The sequence below is a fragment of the Phocoena sinus genome, chromosome X, assembly GCF_008692025.1.
Source record: "Phocoena sinus isolate mPhoSin1 chromosome X, mPhoSin1.pri, whole genome shotgun sequence".
In the NCBI taxonomy this organism is placed as follows: domain Eukaryota; kingdom Metazoa; phylum Chordata; class Mammalia; order Artiodactyla; family Phocoenidae; genus Phocoena; species Phocoena sinus.
The window spans coordinates 104999149-105015603 of NC_045784.1; the positions used below are offsets into that span (position 1 = coordinate 104999149).

Here is a 16455-nt window from a genome sequence, read left to right on the forward strand (position 1 = left end):
AGTGAACAAGAGCAGCATGTGCTAGCAGAGTTGAACTCTGATCCCAGGACAGAGGCTGTTACTCTTGATTTTAAAATATTTCTTGCTAAGGATGGGTTTTCCCTGAGGCCTAATACACTTATCTCCCCCAGAAATAGCCTCTGGATGGGTTCTGTCCCTAATTGAGGGAAGATTAAAGATGCTGGGATTGTAAGCTCCTTAAACTCTGTTAATTCCCAGATATCATCCCCATATTATAATCACCTGAGGGACTGTTGTTTTTAAAAACTACTCCAGGCCTGCATCCCCAAGAGAATCTGATTCAGTATATTTAGAGTGGGGAGTGGAGCCTAATGTTTTTGATTAATTCTGATTCTGATGATTCCCAGTTTGCATACTGGTATAAATATTACCACTAATAACAATTGCTAACAGTTACTGAGTACCTGCCACGTACTAGGTCCTCTTTACGTGCTTTACATGTATTGTGAGATTTAATTCATGAACAAAAGGGCACTGTGAAGACCAGGTGAGGAAGTGTAAGTGGAGTTCACCCCACTCAGAGGAAACAGACAAGGAAAATCATCTTGACCTCGAGGCAATAACTTTTCAATGATCTGTAAATATACAAAAAATATGATTAACACAGATTAAGGTGATAGAAGGACTGGTGACATCAGGCTTAGTCATGAAAACAAGACTGAAAAAGTCTTGAGGCAACATGGAATAGTATACAGAGGTATGATCCAATCCTGGGCTAGCGTGGTAACAGGCTGGCTTCAAGGATTCTGAGCTCTACCAAAATTGGTCTGAATTCTCAATCTGTTCAACATTCTTTGTCCTCCAGTGCCAAATTAGGATTAAACCAGATCCAAAAAGACCTACACCCTCTAGATCTGAGTAGAAATAGATTGGCTTCCTGAACATCTAAATCCTTCATGAAGTCTTCCCAGATCAACCTGTTGAGAACAAAACTTCCCAAATCACACAGAGTCTGAGGTCATTCTTCCTCTGAGTACTCACCATCATCTTAAAATGTAACTGGACCTCAGATGGCATGTGGTATGAATACCTTACTCATTTTACATCTCATTTCCTGCTTGTATATCTCGTAAGCATGATCTTTGGTCTGTATTATTGATGTCTTGGATCAATTATCCTGGAAAGCACAAAAGGTGCTTGCATAATAGTACCTGGCAGTGGTATACCTAATTACAATTTATAAATGTCCTTTGATGATAATATATGTAACCCTAGAAGATACACACTGCATTGAAATAAGGATCCTGAAAGCCTTGAATATAGTACAATAATATCATTCTGGTTAAAATTTTGTGAGGACAGGGGAATAGCTCTTTATCAGTCTGATACTCAAGTCCAAGGACATCTATCATCTGACAAAAACCAGACATTGTCTAAGTTAGAGTTTAAGTACCAGATCATTTTCTAGCTCCTATCCCTGAAAGGAAGGCTATTTCCCATTTGCAATGATGCATTTCTCAAGTTTATGTGCTCTGTGCTCAGTCAAAATCTTCTCCTTTCCTTCTTCCTCCATTAAACACCTCCATTTAATACCGCATCAAAGGAATTAACCTTTGTTAGCCTGACCCATGTAGAAATGGTCATTATAGCTTAAAACAGAACCTAAGAATCAGAAACAAAGAGCAATTCTTCTTACATTAATGTGTATCTTCTCAGGTTGCCACACACTTCCTTTAGTCACTATTTCCAATATCTCTCCTATTGTTGTTCTCAATTATCACGTCAATTTGTGTTTATAACTACAACAAAATCTGTATTCAATTAGCATGAATTAGCATCTTTTAAAGAAGTCGTCCTTTTATTCTCAAGTTTACACCAACTAAAATCTCTTTGGACCTGACAGGATATCTAGGAATGTTATTAAAAATTTCAATTAAAAAAAACATTTAAACTTGCTTCTGATAAGTAATAAGATAGAATATATTATGTGATAAGATAGAATATTATAATATTGTAATATTATAAGCTTCATTCTACCTAAGAGGCAACCTTTAGAGATCAGTATCCACAAAAACGTAAAAAAAAAAAATCAAAGGCCAGGCACAGCTTTTAAACTAATGAGATCTTATGTTGCTGGGATCATGGAAACCAAACAATGATCACATGAGTTTTCTGATCTTTACAAACATGCTTATAAAAAGTAAGGCCATCATAAATCCCAGTTTAAGAACCTGGTCCCAAATATTCAAAACTGTTTTCCTGGACTAAACCAAAGCATCAGAGACCTGGGTGCCTGAGATACATATTTTGGTGTCATTGTAGAGATATCCTTAACTTGAATGAGCTGAGGTGTTGGCCATCAGCTAACATTCAGAGCCATTACAAGATATTGATACATCCCTTTGTTTTATTTACTGAAAAGACAGGACCACTTCTTTATGAGAATGCAAAGGACAAGTTTCTTTAGGCTTCATTGCCAGAAAATGTTATCCTCCATCACGGCTGGCTTTTTATTTACGGACACTGTAATTACTGTAACTGACCACGTTACCTTCTCTGTGTGGCCTGACAGGTTTTTCAGAGCCAATTCATGACACAAGTGTACACAACATTTGGGGGTATTGGCCTCACTTGGGGCATTAGATTCACTCAGAAATCAAATTTTCTTCTTTACTTTTATTTTTTTTTCTTTAACATTTTGAAGAGTGTGACCCATTTTTTATTTTTTTTAACATCTTTATTGGAGTATAATTGCTTTACAATGGTATGTTAGTTTCTGATTTATAACAAACTGAATCAGCTATACATATACATATATCCCCATATCTCCTCCCTCTTGCATCGCCCTCTCACCCTCCCTATGCCATCCCTCTGGTGGTCATAAAGCACCAAGCTGATATCCCTGTGCTATGCGGCTGCTTCCCACTAGCTATCTAGTTTACATTTGGTAGTGTATATATGTCCATGCCACTCTCTCACTTCGTCCCAGGTTACCCTTCCCCCTCGCCATGTCCTCAAGTCCATTCTCTATGTCTGCGTCTTTATTCCTGTCCTGCCCCTACGTTCTTCAGAAGATTTGTTTTTTTAGGTTCCATATATATATGTTAGCATACGGTATTTGTTTTTCTCTTTCAGACTTACTTCACTCTGTATGACAGACTCTAGGTCCATCCACCTCACTAAAAATAACTCAATTTCATTTCTTTTTGTGGCCGAGTAATATTCCATTGTATATATGTGCCACATCTTTTTTTTTTTAACATCTTTATTGGGGTATAATTGCTTTACAATGGTGTGTTAGTTTTTGCTTTACAACAAAGTGAATCAGTTATACATATACATATGTTCCCATATCTCTTCCCTCTTGTGTCTCCCTCCCTCCCACACTCCCTATCCCACCCCTCTAGGTGGTCACAAAGCACCGAGCTGATCTCCCTGTGCTATGCGGCTGCTTCCCACTAGCTATCTACCTTACGTTTGTTAGTATATATATGTCCATGCCTCTCTCTCGCTTTATCACAGCTCACCCTTCCCCCTCCCCATAACCTCAAGTCTGTTCTCCAGTAGGTCTGTGTCTTTATTCCTGTCTTACCCCTAGATTCTTCATGACATTTTTTTTCCTTAAATTCCATATATATGTGTTAGCATACGGTATTTGTCTTTCTCTTTCTGACTTACTTCACTCTGTATGACAGATTCTAGGTCCATCCACCTCACTACAAATAGCTCAATTTCGTTTCTTTTTATGGCTGAGTAATACTCCATTGTATATATGTGCCACATCTTCTTTATCCATTCATCTGTCGATGGACACTTACGTTGCTTCCATGTCCTTGCTATTGTAAATAGAGCTGCAATGAACATTGTGAAATGTTCTTTTTGAAAGAAAATTGTGAAAATCTTTTTGAATTATGGTTTTCTCAGGGTATATGCCCAGTAGTGGGATTGCTGGGTCGTATGGTAGTACTCTTTTTAGTATTTTAAGGAAACTCCACACTTTTCTCCATAGTGGCTTTATCAATTTACATTTCCACCAACATTGCAAGAGGATTCTCTTTTCTCCACACCCTCTCCAGCATTTATTGTTTGTAGATTTTTTGATAATGGCCATTCTGACTGGTGTGAGCTGATACCTCACTGTAGTTCTGATTTGCATTTCTCTAATGATTAATGATGTTGAGCATTCTTTCATGTGTTTGTTGGCAGTCTGTATATCTTCTTTGGAGAAATGTCTATTTAGGTCTTCTGCCCATTTTTGGATTGGGCCGTTTGTTTTTTTGTTCTTGAGCTGCATGAGCTGCTTGTAAATTTTGGAAATTAATCCTTTGTCAGTTGCTTCATTTGCAAATATTTTCTCCCATTCTGAGGGTTGTCTTTTGGTCTTGTTTATGGTTTCCTTTGCTGTGCAAAAGCTTTTAAGTTTCATTAGGTCCCATTTGTTTATTTTTGTTTTTATTTCCATTTCTCTAGGAGGTGGGCCAAAAAGGATCCTGCTGTGATTTATGTCATGGAGTGTTCTGCCTATGTTTTCCTCTAAGAGTTTGATAGTTTCTGGCCTTACATTTAGGTCTTTAATCCATTTTGAGCTTATTTTTGTGTATGGTGTTACGGAGTGATCTAATCTCATGCTTTTACATGTACCTGTCCAGTTTTCCCAGCACCACTTATTGAAGAGGCTGTCTTTTCTCCATTGTTTATTCTTGGCTCCTTTATTAAAAATAAGGTGACCATATGAGCGTGGGTTTATCTCTGGGCTTTCTATCCTGTTCCATTGATCTATCTTTCTGTTTTTGTGCCAGTACCATACTGTATTGATTACTGTAGCTTTGTAGTATAGTCTGAAGTCCGGAAGCCTGATTCCTCCAGCTCCATTTTTCTTTCTCAAGATTGCTTTGGCTATTCGGGATCTTTAGTGTTTCCATACAAATTGTGAAATTTTTTGTTCTAGTTCTGTGAAAAATGACATTGGTAGTTTGATAGGGATTGCATTGAATCTGTAGATTGCTTTGGATAGTAGACTCATTTCACAATGTTGATTCTTCCAATCCAAGAACATGGTATATCTCTCCATCTGTTTGTATCATCTTTAATTTCTTTCATCACTGTCTTATAGTTTTCTGCATACACGTCTTTTGTCTCCTTAGGTAGGTTTATTCCGAGATATTTTATTCCTTATGTTGCAATGGCAAATGGGAGTGTTTCCTTAATTTCTCTTTAAGATTTTTCATCATTAGTGTATAGGAATGCAAGAGTTTTCTGTGCATTAATTTTGTATCCTGCTACTTTACCAAATTCATTGATTAGCTCTAGTACTTTTCTGGTAGAGTCTTTAGGATTCTCTATGTACAGTATCATGTCCTCTGCAAACAGTGACAGCTTTACATCTTCTTTTCTGATTTGGATTCATTTTATTTCTTTTCCTTCTCTGACTGCTATAGCTAAAACTTCCAAAACTAGTGGTGAGAGTGGACAACCTTGTCTTGTTCCTGATCTTAGTGGAAATGGTTTCAGTTTTTCACCATTGAGAACGATGTTGGCTGTGGGTTTGTCATATATGGCCTTTATTATGTTGAGGTAAGTTCCCTCTACGCCTACTTTCGGGAGGGTTTTTTTTTTTATCATAAATGGGTGTTGAATTTTGTTGAAAGCTTTTTCTGCATCTATTGAGATGATCATATGGTTTTTCTCCTTCAGTTTGTTAATATGGTGTATCACATTGATTGATTTGCGTATATTGAAGAATCCTTGCATTCCTGGGATAAACCCCACTTGACCATGGTGTGTGATCCTTTTAATGTGCTGTTGGATTCTGTTTGCTAGTATTTTGCTGAGGATTTTTGCATCTATGTTCATCAGTGATATTGGTCTGTAGTTGTCTTCCTTTGTGGCAACTTTTTGTGGTTTTGGTATCAGGGTGATAGTGGCCTCGTAGAATGAGTTTGGGAGTGTTGCTCCGTCTGCTATATTTTGGAAGAGTTTGAACAGGATAGGTGTTAGCTCTTTTCTAAATGTTTGATAGAATTCACCATCTGGTCCTGGGCTTTTGTTTGTTGGAATATTTTTAATCACAGTCTCAATTTCAGTGCTTGTGATTGGTCTGTTGATATTTCCTTTTTTCTCCCTGGTTCAGTCTCAATAGGTTGTACTTTTCTAAGAATTTGTCCATTTCTTGCAGGTTGTCCATTTTATTGGCATATAGTTGCTTGTAGTAGTCTTTCATGATCCTTTGTATTTCTGCAGTGTCAGTTGTTACTTCTCCTTTGTCTGTTCTAATTCTATTAATTTGAGTCTTCTCCCTTTTTTTCTTGATGAGTCTTGCTAATGGTTTATCAATCTTGTTTATCTTCTCAAAAAAACAGCTTTTAGTTTTACTGTTCTTTGCTATCGTTTCCTTCATTTCTTTTTCATTTATTTCTGATCTGATCTTTATGATTTCTTTCCTTCTGCTAACTTTAGGGTTTTTTGTTCTTCTTTCTCTAATTGCTTTAGGTGTAAGGTTAGGTTGTTTATTTGAGGTGTTTCTTGTTTCCTGAGATAGGATTGTGTTGCTATAAACTTCCCTCTTAGAACTGCTTTCGCTGCATCCCATAGATTTTTGGTTGTCGTGTTTTCATCGTCATTTGTTTCTAGGTATTATTTGATTTCCCCTTTGATTTCTTCAGTGACCTCTTAGTTGTTTTGTTATTTAGTAGCATATTGTTTAGCCTCCATGTGTTTGTATTTTTTACAGATTTTTTTCCTGTAATTGATATCTAGTCTCATAGCGTTCTGGTCAGAAAAGATACTTGACAGGATTTCAATTTTCTTAAATTTACCAAGGCTTGATTTATGACCCAAGATATGATCTATCCTGGAGAATGTTCCATGAGCACTTGAGAAGAATGTGTATTCTGTTGTTTTTGGATGGAATGTCCTATAAATATCAATTAAGTCCATCTTGTTTAATGTATCATTTAAAGCTTGTGTTTCCTTATTTATTTTCATTTTGGATGATCTGTCCCTTGGTGAAAGTGGGGTGTTACAGTCCCCTACTATGATTGTGTTACTGTCAATTTCCCCTTTTATGGCTTTTGTCATTACTCTGAACTCTTTTTCGAGTAGAATGCCTATTTCCTCTTCACTTGTTCGGTCTGGTGGGTTTTTACCTTGCTCCTTCATCTGCTGTGTGTTTCTCTGTCTTCTCATTTTGCTTAAATTAGTGTGTTTGGGGTCTCCTTTTCGCAGGCTGCAGGTTCTTTGTTCCTATTGTTTTTGGTGTCTGCCCCCAGTGGCTAAGGTTGGTTCAGTGGGTTGGCTAGGCTTTCTGGTAGAGGGGACTGGTGCCTGTGTTCTGGTGAATGAGGCTGGATCTTGTCTTTCTGGTGGGCAGGACTGCGTCCGGTGGTGTTTCTTGGGGGTGTCTGTGACCTTATTATGATTTTAGGCAGCCTCTCTGCTAATGGGTGGGGTTGTGTTCCTGTCTTGCTAGATGTTTGGCATAGGGTGCCCAGCACTGGAGCTTGCTGGTCGTTGAGTGGAGGTGGGTCTTAGCGTTGAGGTGGAGATCTCTGGGAGAGCTTTCGCCATTTGATATTACGTGGAGCCGGGTGGTCTCTGGTGGACCAATGTCCTGAACTCGGCTCTCCCACCTCAGAGGCACAGGCCTGACACCCAGCCAGAGCACCAAGACCCTGTCAGCCACATGGCTCAGAAAAAAAGGGAGAAAAAAGAAAGAAAGAAAGAAAAAACAAGAAGAAAAGAAAGTTATTAAAACTTAAAAATTTTTAATTATTAAAAATTAAAACATAATTTAAAAAAAAGAAAGAAAGAAAGAAGAGGGCATCCAAACCAAAAAACAAATCCACCAATGATAGCTAGCGCTAAAAACTATACTAAGAAAAAAAAAACGGACAGACAGAACCCTAGGACAAATGGTAAAAGCAAAGCTATACAGACAAAATCACACAAGGAAGCATACACATACACACAAAAAGAGGAGGAAAAATATATATACCTATATATTAAAAAAAGGAAGAGAGCAACCAAATCAATAAACAAATCTACCAATGACAATGAACTCTAAATACTAATCTAAGGTAAACATAAGGCCAGAAACAAATGAGATGCAGAAAGCAAACCCCATTTCTACAGTTGCTCCCAAAGTCCACTGCCTCAATTTTGGGATGATGTGTTGTCTCTTCAGGTATTCCACAGATGCAGGGTGCATCAAGTTGATTGTGGAGATTTAATCCGCTGCTCCTGAGGCTGCTGGGAGAGATTTCCCTTTCTCTTCTTTGTTCGCACAGCTCCCGGGATTCAGCTTTGGATTTGGACCTGCCTCTGCGTGTAGGTCGACTGAGGGCGCCTGTTCTTCACTCAGACAGGACGTGGTTAAAGAAGCAGCTGCTTCGGGGGCTCTGGCTCACTCAGGCCAGGGGGAGGGAGGGGTACAGATGTGGGGCGAGCCTGTGGCAGTAGAGGCCTGTGTGACGTTGCACCAGCCTGAGGCGCGCCGTGCGTTCTCCCGGGGAAGTTGTCCCTGGATCACGCGACCCTGGCAGTGGCGGGCTGCACAGGCTCCCTGGAAGCGGGGTGTGGATAGTGAGTGACCTGTGCTCGCACACAGGCTTCTCGGTGGCGGCAGCAGCAGCCTTAGCGTCTCATGCCCGTCTCTGGGGCTCCATTAAGCAGCGCTCTTAATCCCCTCTCCTTGCGCACCAGGAAACAAAGAGGCAAGAAAAAGTCTCTTGCCTCTTCGGCAGCTCCAGACCTTTTCCCGGACTCCCTCCCGGCTAGGCTAGCCGTGGCGCACTAACCCCTTCAGGCTGTGTTCACACAGCCAACCCCAGTCCTCTCCCTGTGCTCCGACCGAAGCCCGAGCCTCAGCTCCCAGCCCCGCCCGCGCCGGCGGGTGAGCAGACAAGCCTCTCGGGCTGGTGAGTGGTGGTCGCCCTGATCCTCTGTGGGGGAGTCTCTCCGCTTTGCCCTCCGCACCCGTTTCTGCGCTCTCCTCCGCGGCCCCGAAGCTTCCCTCCTCCGCCACCCGCAGTCTCCGCCCGCGAAGTGGCTTCCTAGTGTGTGGACACCTTTCCTCCTTCACAGCTCCCTCCCACTGGTGCAGGTCCCATCCCTATTCTTTTGTCTGTTTTTCCTTTTTTCTTTTGCCCTACCCAGGTACGTGGGGGGGTTTCTTGCCTTTTGGGCGGTCTGAGGTCTTCTGCCAGCGTTCAGTAGGTGTTCTGTAGGAGTTGCTCCACATGTAGATGTATTTCTGATGTATCTGTGGGGAGGAAGGTGATCTCCACGTCTCACTCCTCCACCATCCTGAAGGTCTCTCCCCTCCCTCCGATGTTTGTTGTTTGCCTCCATTGACTAGAATGAACTTCCATGAGAGCAGAGTTTATTTTGCTAAAGGCTGTACATCTGGTGCTTAAGAGGCACTCAAATATTTTTTGATTAAATCTTTCATAGGATTCTCTATAGCAGGTTTTTTGTAAGTAAAATTTTACTGGAATTCAGTCATGCTCATTCATTTCCATATCATCTATGGCTGCTTTCACACTATAATGCAGAACTGAGGAAGTCCGAAAGGGTCCACGTAAGCCCACAAAGTCTCAAATATTTATTCAAAGTCTCAAATATTTACTATCTGGCTCCTTACAGAATGATTGCTGACCCCCAACAGCACTCACTCGTCCTTCATTTCTGAAGTTAAACTGCAAGTGCTCTAGGCACTGGAGTTAGGTCTTAATACTCCTGTGTATGTAAAACAGAAAACCTTTAAAATAGCTATCGAATAGATTTTCTTCTTCCAACATAAATTATTTCTGCTCAGTTAAATTCAAAGTTAGCATTTTCCATCCATCCTCAGTGCATTTCTAGCAAGGCCAAAAGCAAAAGTTACCTGTGTTCAATAATTTGGGGGAGAGAGGAGAGATTCTGATGCTAAGTAGCAGCAAACTTTCACAATCGTGAAATCTTTAAAATGTGAATGCAACATAACAACTGGAAAGCTATTCCCTGATATGTTTCTAACAAATGATTTTGAGGTGAACCATAGTTATTTTCTCATTGTAAAAATCATTCTAACAATGTATCATTTTTTTAATGCCAGGCACATTATGGGTGCACAACAGTCACTGAATGGATCACTCTCCCATAAATAATCACTGTGCTCATCAATTTTTGCAAATTATAATTACCTGAAAAGGGGCATCAAGATTTATATCCCTGGGCTTCCCTGGTGGCGCAGTGGCTGAGAGTCCGCCTGCCGATGCAGGGGACACGGGTTCGTGCCCTGGTCAGGGAAGATCCCACATGCCGCGGACCGGCTGGGCCCGTGAGCCATGGCCGCTGAGCCTGCGCATCCGGAGCCTATGCTCCACAACGGGAGAGGCCACAACAGTGAGAGGCCCCCGTACCGCAAAAAAAAAAAAAAAAAAAAAAAAAAAAGATTTATATCCCTTTGCCAATTCTAAAATATACTCAGAATGTCTCGATCTTTTTTAAAAATAAAGCCTTTATTGTCATTCTTTCTCTTAAAAAAAATTAATTTGCATAGGTATCATTGGTTCTAAGGAACTGAAGAATAAATGAATAATTCTAGGCATCATTTCAGCCCACTGTCTACCCCAGGTACAGAGGTAAGCAAATAGGATTTTCTCATATTATTGGATAAGATGTCTGTTATTTGGAAACATTGTAGTCCATGGACTAAGACACAAATAAGAAGAGCTAGGAATCTTATCTTTGCTAAGTTATTTTGAATAAGCAACAATATACACAATGATATACAATCATTTGAGAAAACTATTGTTTATTTAGAAAAAGGGTTACATGGGTAGAATTCATTAGATAAAAAAACTTTCTTTTAAAAATGTCACTGTGAAACTTTTCCAGATGAAAGTTAAGCAATACAAAGCTCCTGTAGCTGTAGACTTAAAAGACAATTAACTTTCGATCCCCCCGCCCAGATTTTTCTAACATAATTACAAGAAAAAATGGCAAGGGACAAGGGAGTGCTGGTACCTTTTTTTTTTTCTAACAGGTTTTAATGTCTTACACATAGTATATAAAATGATTCCTAGGCATTGCATAAGACACTGCTCCCACTTTGTTTTTTACTAATATTAAAAACAGGCCAAATAATAAATTAGAACTGAGTTTTTAAATGAGGTAAATTCAAGAGAGTTCAATAATTGTTTATTTTCCATTTCAAACAATAAAAAGGAAGCATTTCAAATTGAAAAAAAAAAAAACTAAACTCAGGCAATATTTAGTTAACCTAAAGGGAAATTCTGTACATATGTAACCTTATTTGCTTCTTGGAAACTGTATACAGCACATTGTGCTGAAAATATGGAAGTCAATACTTTCAGCCATTTACTGAAAATAAACATGTAGAAACTAAGCAACAAGTTAAATACAATAATGCACAACTCAACAATTTAAAGTTTCCGGCATGGAGCAATAGAGCAGATCACTGAATAATTTAAGGAGATGCAAACGGGCCCTCTTCGTTCGTAATTCTTGGCAATCTACTCAGGACAATAAATTTCTGGTCACAGCTGAACAATTTCATTCCAATCTCATCTGAAAGAAACAAAGTGATTATATTGATAGATAAGAAAGGCATTGGTGGGGGGCAGGGAGGAAGGAGAGGGGATGGATGGAAGGGGGAAGGAGGGACAGATGAAAGGAGGAGGGAGGGAGGGAGGGGAAAAAGGGAGGAGAGGAGGAGGACGAAGGAAGGAAGGAAGATTTAAGAAAATCAATGAGTTCTGTCAATAACAAAGGCTTGAATTAAGTCCCTAAATAAGGATGAAATATTTGTGTATTTCTTACTGCCTATTCTTAGAAACCACTAAAGATAGGTACATTATGATGAATTTTAAAAAAAAACAAACCGCAGAGCATTTTGTCTGTGAGAGGGAAAGGGGAAGTGGGGGGAGGGGCGGGAGGAAAAAATGAAATAGAATTCCACAGGGACAAGCAATAGCTTGTCAAAAGTAAACAGAACACATAACCGTGAAAAGGAACCAATTTTACCTGATCAACAAAAAAAGAGAAAAATGACATCACATTTTTCACAAGGACATGATTTTAATAGTTACTTATATTAAGATGCAATGTCTGCTAAATTATAAAAATTGCTTTAAAAATATATTGACTTAATTATACTCATTTCCTTTCCTTTATGTATTGACATTTTTCAAATACTGCATATTGAAATAAATTCAAAACATGATCATTACAACATGTGGCAAATAGTTTCATATCTGCCTAACATTGTTCTCATTCAAATTTTAATCTAATGCTTAACGCATTAAACTTTATTGATGAAAATACTACATTCACATATTTCATAAAACCAGAGCTAGAAGGGCCTTAGAAAATAATCACACTTGCATGATATGCTGACAAATAATTTACATATCATTTCTATACAGTATTCTGTTCACACCATGTATAATCTTGACATTACCAATTATAATTATAGATACATTAATGTTGAACTTACAGTTTTAATACTTAAAAATCATTGTTCCTGTTCATCACTGATGAATGGATAAACAAAATGTGGTACACATCCATACAATGGAATAGTATTCAGTTATAAAAAGAAATCAATTTCTGATACATGCTACAACATGGATGAACCTTGAAAACATGATGCTAAGTGAAAGAAGCCACATATAACAAAAGGCCACATATTGCATGATTCCATTTTTATGAAATGTCCAAAACAGGCAAATCCATAGAGACAGAAAATACATTAGTTGTTTCCAGAGGCTGCAGGAAGGAGAGAATTGCACGTGACTGCTAACAGATGCAGGGTCTCTTCTGAGGGTGATGGAGATGTTCTGGAATTACTGGTGATGGTTACAACACAGGGATATACGAAAAACCACCTTCAAATGGAATATTTTGTAAGAACTTCATCTCAATTTTTTTTAACTGCAAAAAAAGTCAATGTTCCAATAAAGAGAATCACGGTATCAGCATGATCATAATTAGAATAAAAAATGCCTATCATGAAAATGTCATAATTACTGGGCAAGGGAAATTCTGATGACACATTTAAGGGCACATTAAAGGATAAAACTGCTATTGCTGTTAAAACATGTGAAGATGATCTTTCCCAGGAACTGAAATTAAAATTTTTACAAGAAGCCAAAATCCTCAAGCAATATTAATCATCCCAATATTGTCAAACTTATCAAAGTTCGCACACAAATACAGCCTATCTACATGATTAAGGAACTGGTTCCAGGAGGCGATTTCCTCTCCTTTCTGAGAAAGAAGGATGAACTAAAACAGTTAGTGAAATTTTCATTAGATGCTGCTTCTGGATGGCAAATCTCGAGTAAACATTGTATACACAGGAACCTTGCTGCAAGAAACTGCCTGGAGGTGAAAATAATGTTCTGAAAATCAGTGACTTTGGAATGTCTCGTCAAGAGGATGGTAGTGTGTATTCATCTTCTGATTTAAAGCAGATTCCCATTAAATGGACAGCACCAGAAGCTCTTAATTATAGGAGATATCGTTCTGAGAGTGACGCATGGAGCTGTGGCATCCTCCTCTAGGAGACCTTCAGCTTAGGGGTCTGTCCATACCCTGGAATGACAAATCAGCAAGCACAAGAGCAAGTGGAAAGAAGATACTAGATGTCAGTCTCTCAGCAGTAACCAGAACATATTTATAAAATAATGAAGTCTTGGGATTACAAACTTGAAAACCACCCCAAGTTCAGTGAACTTCAGAAAGAACTGCCATCAAGAAGAAAGTCACATAGTGATGAAACAGCACCAAATTCAGACTTCAGGACTCTATCTTCCAGCAGAGTAATATTTTATTCTCATTAATAATAAGTTTATATCACCTTACCTGGAATATTCTTCTTATTGTTTATTAACTAATTTTTTAAATATGTACAACTTAAACCATTGTAATAAGAAAGCACAGGTTCTAAATGCAAGAGATCCCTCAAATCTATCTTTTCACATCTAGGACTGTTGATGTTTCTCAAAGGGTTTCTACTTCAGGCTCAGTTCAGAGTTGACTGTCCTCCATCCTAGACACCTCTACTCTCTCAGTGCTATAAACTGCATTGGTAATACCATCTGTGCAGGATACACTCCAACAAAAGGTGGCCTTCCACTATGCTAAGACAAGATTACATTTGTAAACATCACTTCCTATTGGGAATTATCTGGACAACTTTTAGTAAGGTTGTCATTTCCCTCTGTTCCACCATGCCCTCCTCCTTTGTCAGGGTATCAGAAAACTATGCATGAAATGCCCTCAAAGAGTATCCTTTCAGAGTTGAGGAAGCTGATTTTAAATGATGTTACTTTATAGACAGCTGTGAAAGCAAGAACGAAGTCTGAAACGTTAGGTCTGGGTGAAAGAGCAGCTAGACTGGTGATCAAAATAGAGAAGAAAGGCAAATAGAAAATCAGCCTTATTATCAGAGCTATGCCTTTACAAACACACACACACTTTCTATTTTTATGATCAAAAAGGTCCTAAGAAATGTTTCAATAGTTCATAGACTCCTCATAAAAGAACCCTCTGGGGCTTCCCTGGTGGCGCAGTGGTTGAGAGTCCGCCTGCCGATGCAGGGGACACGGGTTCGTGCCCCGGTCCGGAAGGATCCCACATGCCGCGGAGCAGCTGGGTCCATGAGCCATGGCCACTGAGCCTGCGCGTCCAGAGACTGTGCTCCGCAACGGGAGAGGCCACAACAGTGAGAGGCCTGCGTACCGCAAAAAAAAAAAAAAAAAAAAAGAACCCTCTGGATGGCAACAAAATTTATTTAGAGAAACTATAAAATACAAGCCCAGTGAATTAATAAATTATTCCTGGTTAATCCTAGTACGTGTACACATACACACACAGGCACGCACATGCCAAGTACAAAGGTACACATGGATGAAGTTGACAGAAGAGTCCAATGAACATTTACAAGAAAGAAAGAAGTTACAGGAGAAAGATACAGGGACAGCCATCCTAATTCCACTTTACTCCTTCATTTACCCTTAAACTGCTGCCTAGCAATTCTTATCATAGCAAACACACTTCCTGAGGTATTCCAAGTGGATAAAATGGAACAGTTAAAACTAGGATTCTACTGAACTGAATCTCAGCATACCCAGGGGTGCCTCTCAAGATAAATGTGTGTGTGAGGAATATGTGTCACACTCAAGGGTAAATGTGGCATGGGAGCCTTTTGGAAGTGCTCATGCCTACATCCAGATAAAGAACAGCACAGCACCTGAGTGAAAATTTGGTCTGCCTTAAGTGGAAGAAAGGAAATAGAAAATCCCTCCTGTTCTCTCCAACTGTTTGGTGCCTATGAATATCAGTGTACAGAACTCACTGATACTTTAAAGGATGATAATGAAGAGAAAAATAGTTTAGGTCTATCATTTCAATCTCCTAACAAGACTTTTTTACACATTTAATGATTGCTACATACAGACCCAGATGAAAGCATAATAAACCTGCCCTCAAAAAATATGTTGCAGCACACAAAGCAACTTCTTAAACAGTATACTATCAAATGCTATAAATACACTGAACCTTCTTCTGGGGGCAAAAATAGTCAGTGATGTTTCTCCTCAATTCCAAAGAGATATAGTTAATACTTCTGTACATAGCTCTCCATGTAAAGGTAAGAGTATCTGAAACACAGCAGGTAATAAAGAAAAATACTTGATTGTTTGATTAGAAGGAAGAGATGAAGTTACTGCCTTCAACAAGACCACAATCTAAGGAGAGGGATATGTAACACATTCATATATACATAGGAATCAGTGACTAGGACTCTATAGGCAAGCTGACACACACGTGTAAGCAATGGGAAACTACTGAGGAAGAAACTTAATTGAACACTTCCTACTCCAACACATATTATTACCAGCATCTAGGACTGTGTCTCAACATGGTAACACATTCCTAAAATAAGCAAACTTGGAGCAGTTAGGAGGTCAGTCTCCAAGTACGGACTGAAGAAGAAAGGCTCAGAACAGGAATTACAAAATCGATTGCTTACAGGGGCTAGTATAAAATGGAAACAAATGGAAGTGAGCTGGGTGGGGCCTGAATGAGGTAAACTACAAAAAAAGACCCACTCTATTTAAGGGGAACAAGCACCTAGGCAGGTCTAGCTGACTGTTGCCATGCAGAAATCAGGACACAATGTTGCCAGATGTTCCAGTTCTTCAAAATAAAATGAAATTTGGATTTTGTCAACTCTTCTGATTTTTAAAGGCAACCTTTTTTTAAATGTTAAATATTGTGCAAGGCCAAGAAGGTATGGCTAATAAGCCACATTCTGCAACCCTGGGTTTAAATGATAAGAGGTTACACGTAAGAGACCAGAGGTGAGAGACAGACCTGTAAAATATATTAGGCTTCACTGGAGTATTAGAATAGGAATGTAGTATACTACAAATGCAGATGGATAGGATAGAGTTAATTGCTAATACTCTTTGAAATCAAGAACCA

The 16455-nt window shown here is 39.0% G+C and overlaps 1 protein-coding gene and 1 pseudogene across 12 annotated transcripts in view; one reads left to right on the forward strand and one right to left on the reverse strand.

Annotated features, from left to right (window-relative positions):
• Positions 1-10739: 10739 nt before the first annotated feature.
• Positions 10740-16455, reverse strand: part of THOC2 (THO complex 2) — a 103289-nt gene continuing 97573 nt past the window's right edge. For 10 of the 12 annotated variants that reach the window (XM_032619258.1, XM_032619256.1, XM_032619251.1 and 7 more), the window contains one exon: positions 10740-13560. The gene's annotated coding sequence lies outside the window, so the exon portion shown is untranslated. The remainder of the gene's footprint in view (positions 13561-16455) is intronic. The other 2 variants (XM_032619257.1, XM_032619247.1) reach the window with 1 other exon arrangement.
• LOC116747177 lies at positions 12990-14622 on the forward strand (annotated as a pseudogene).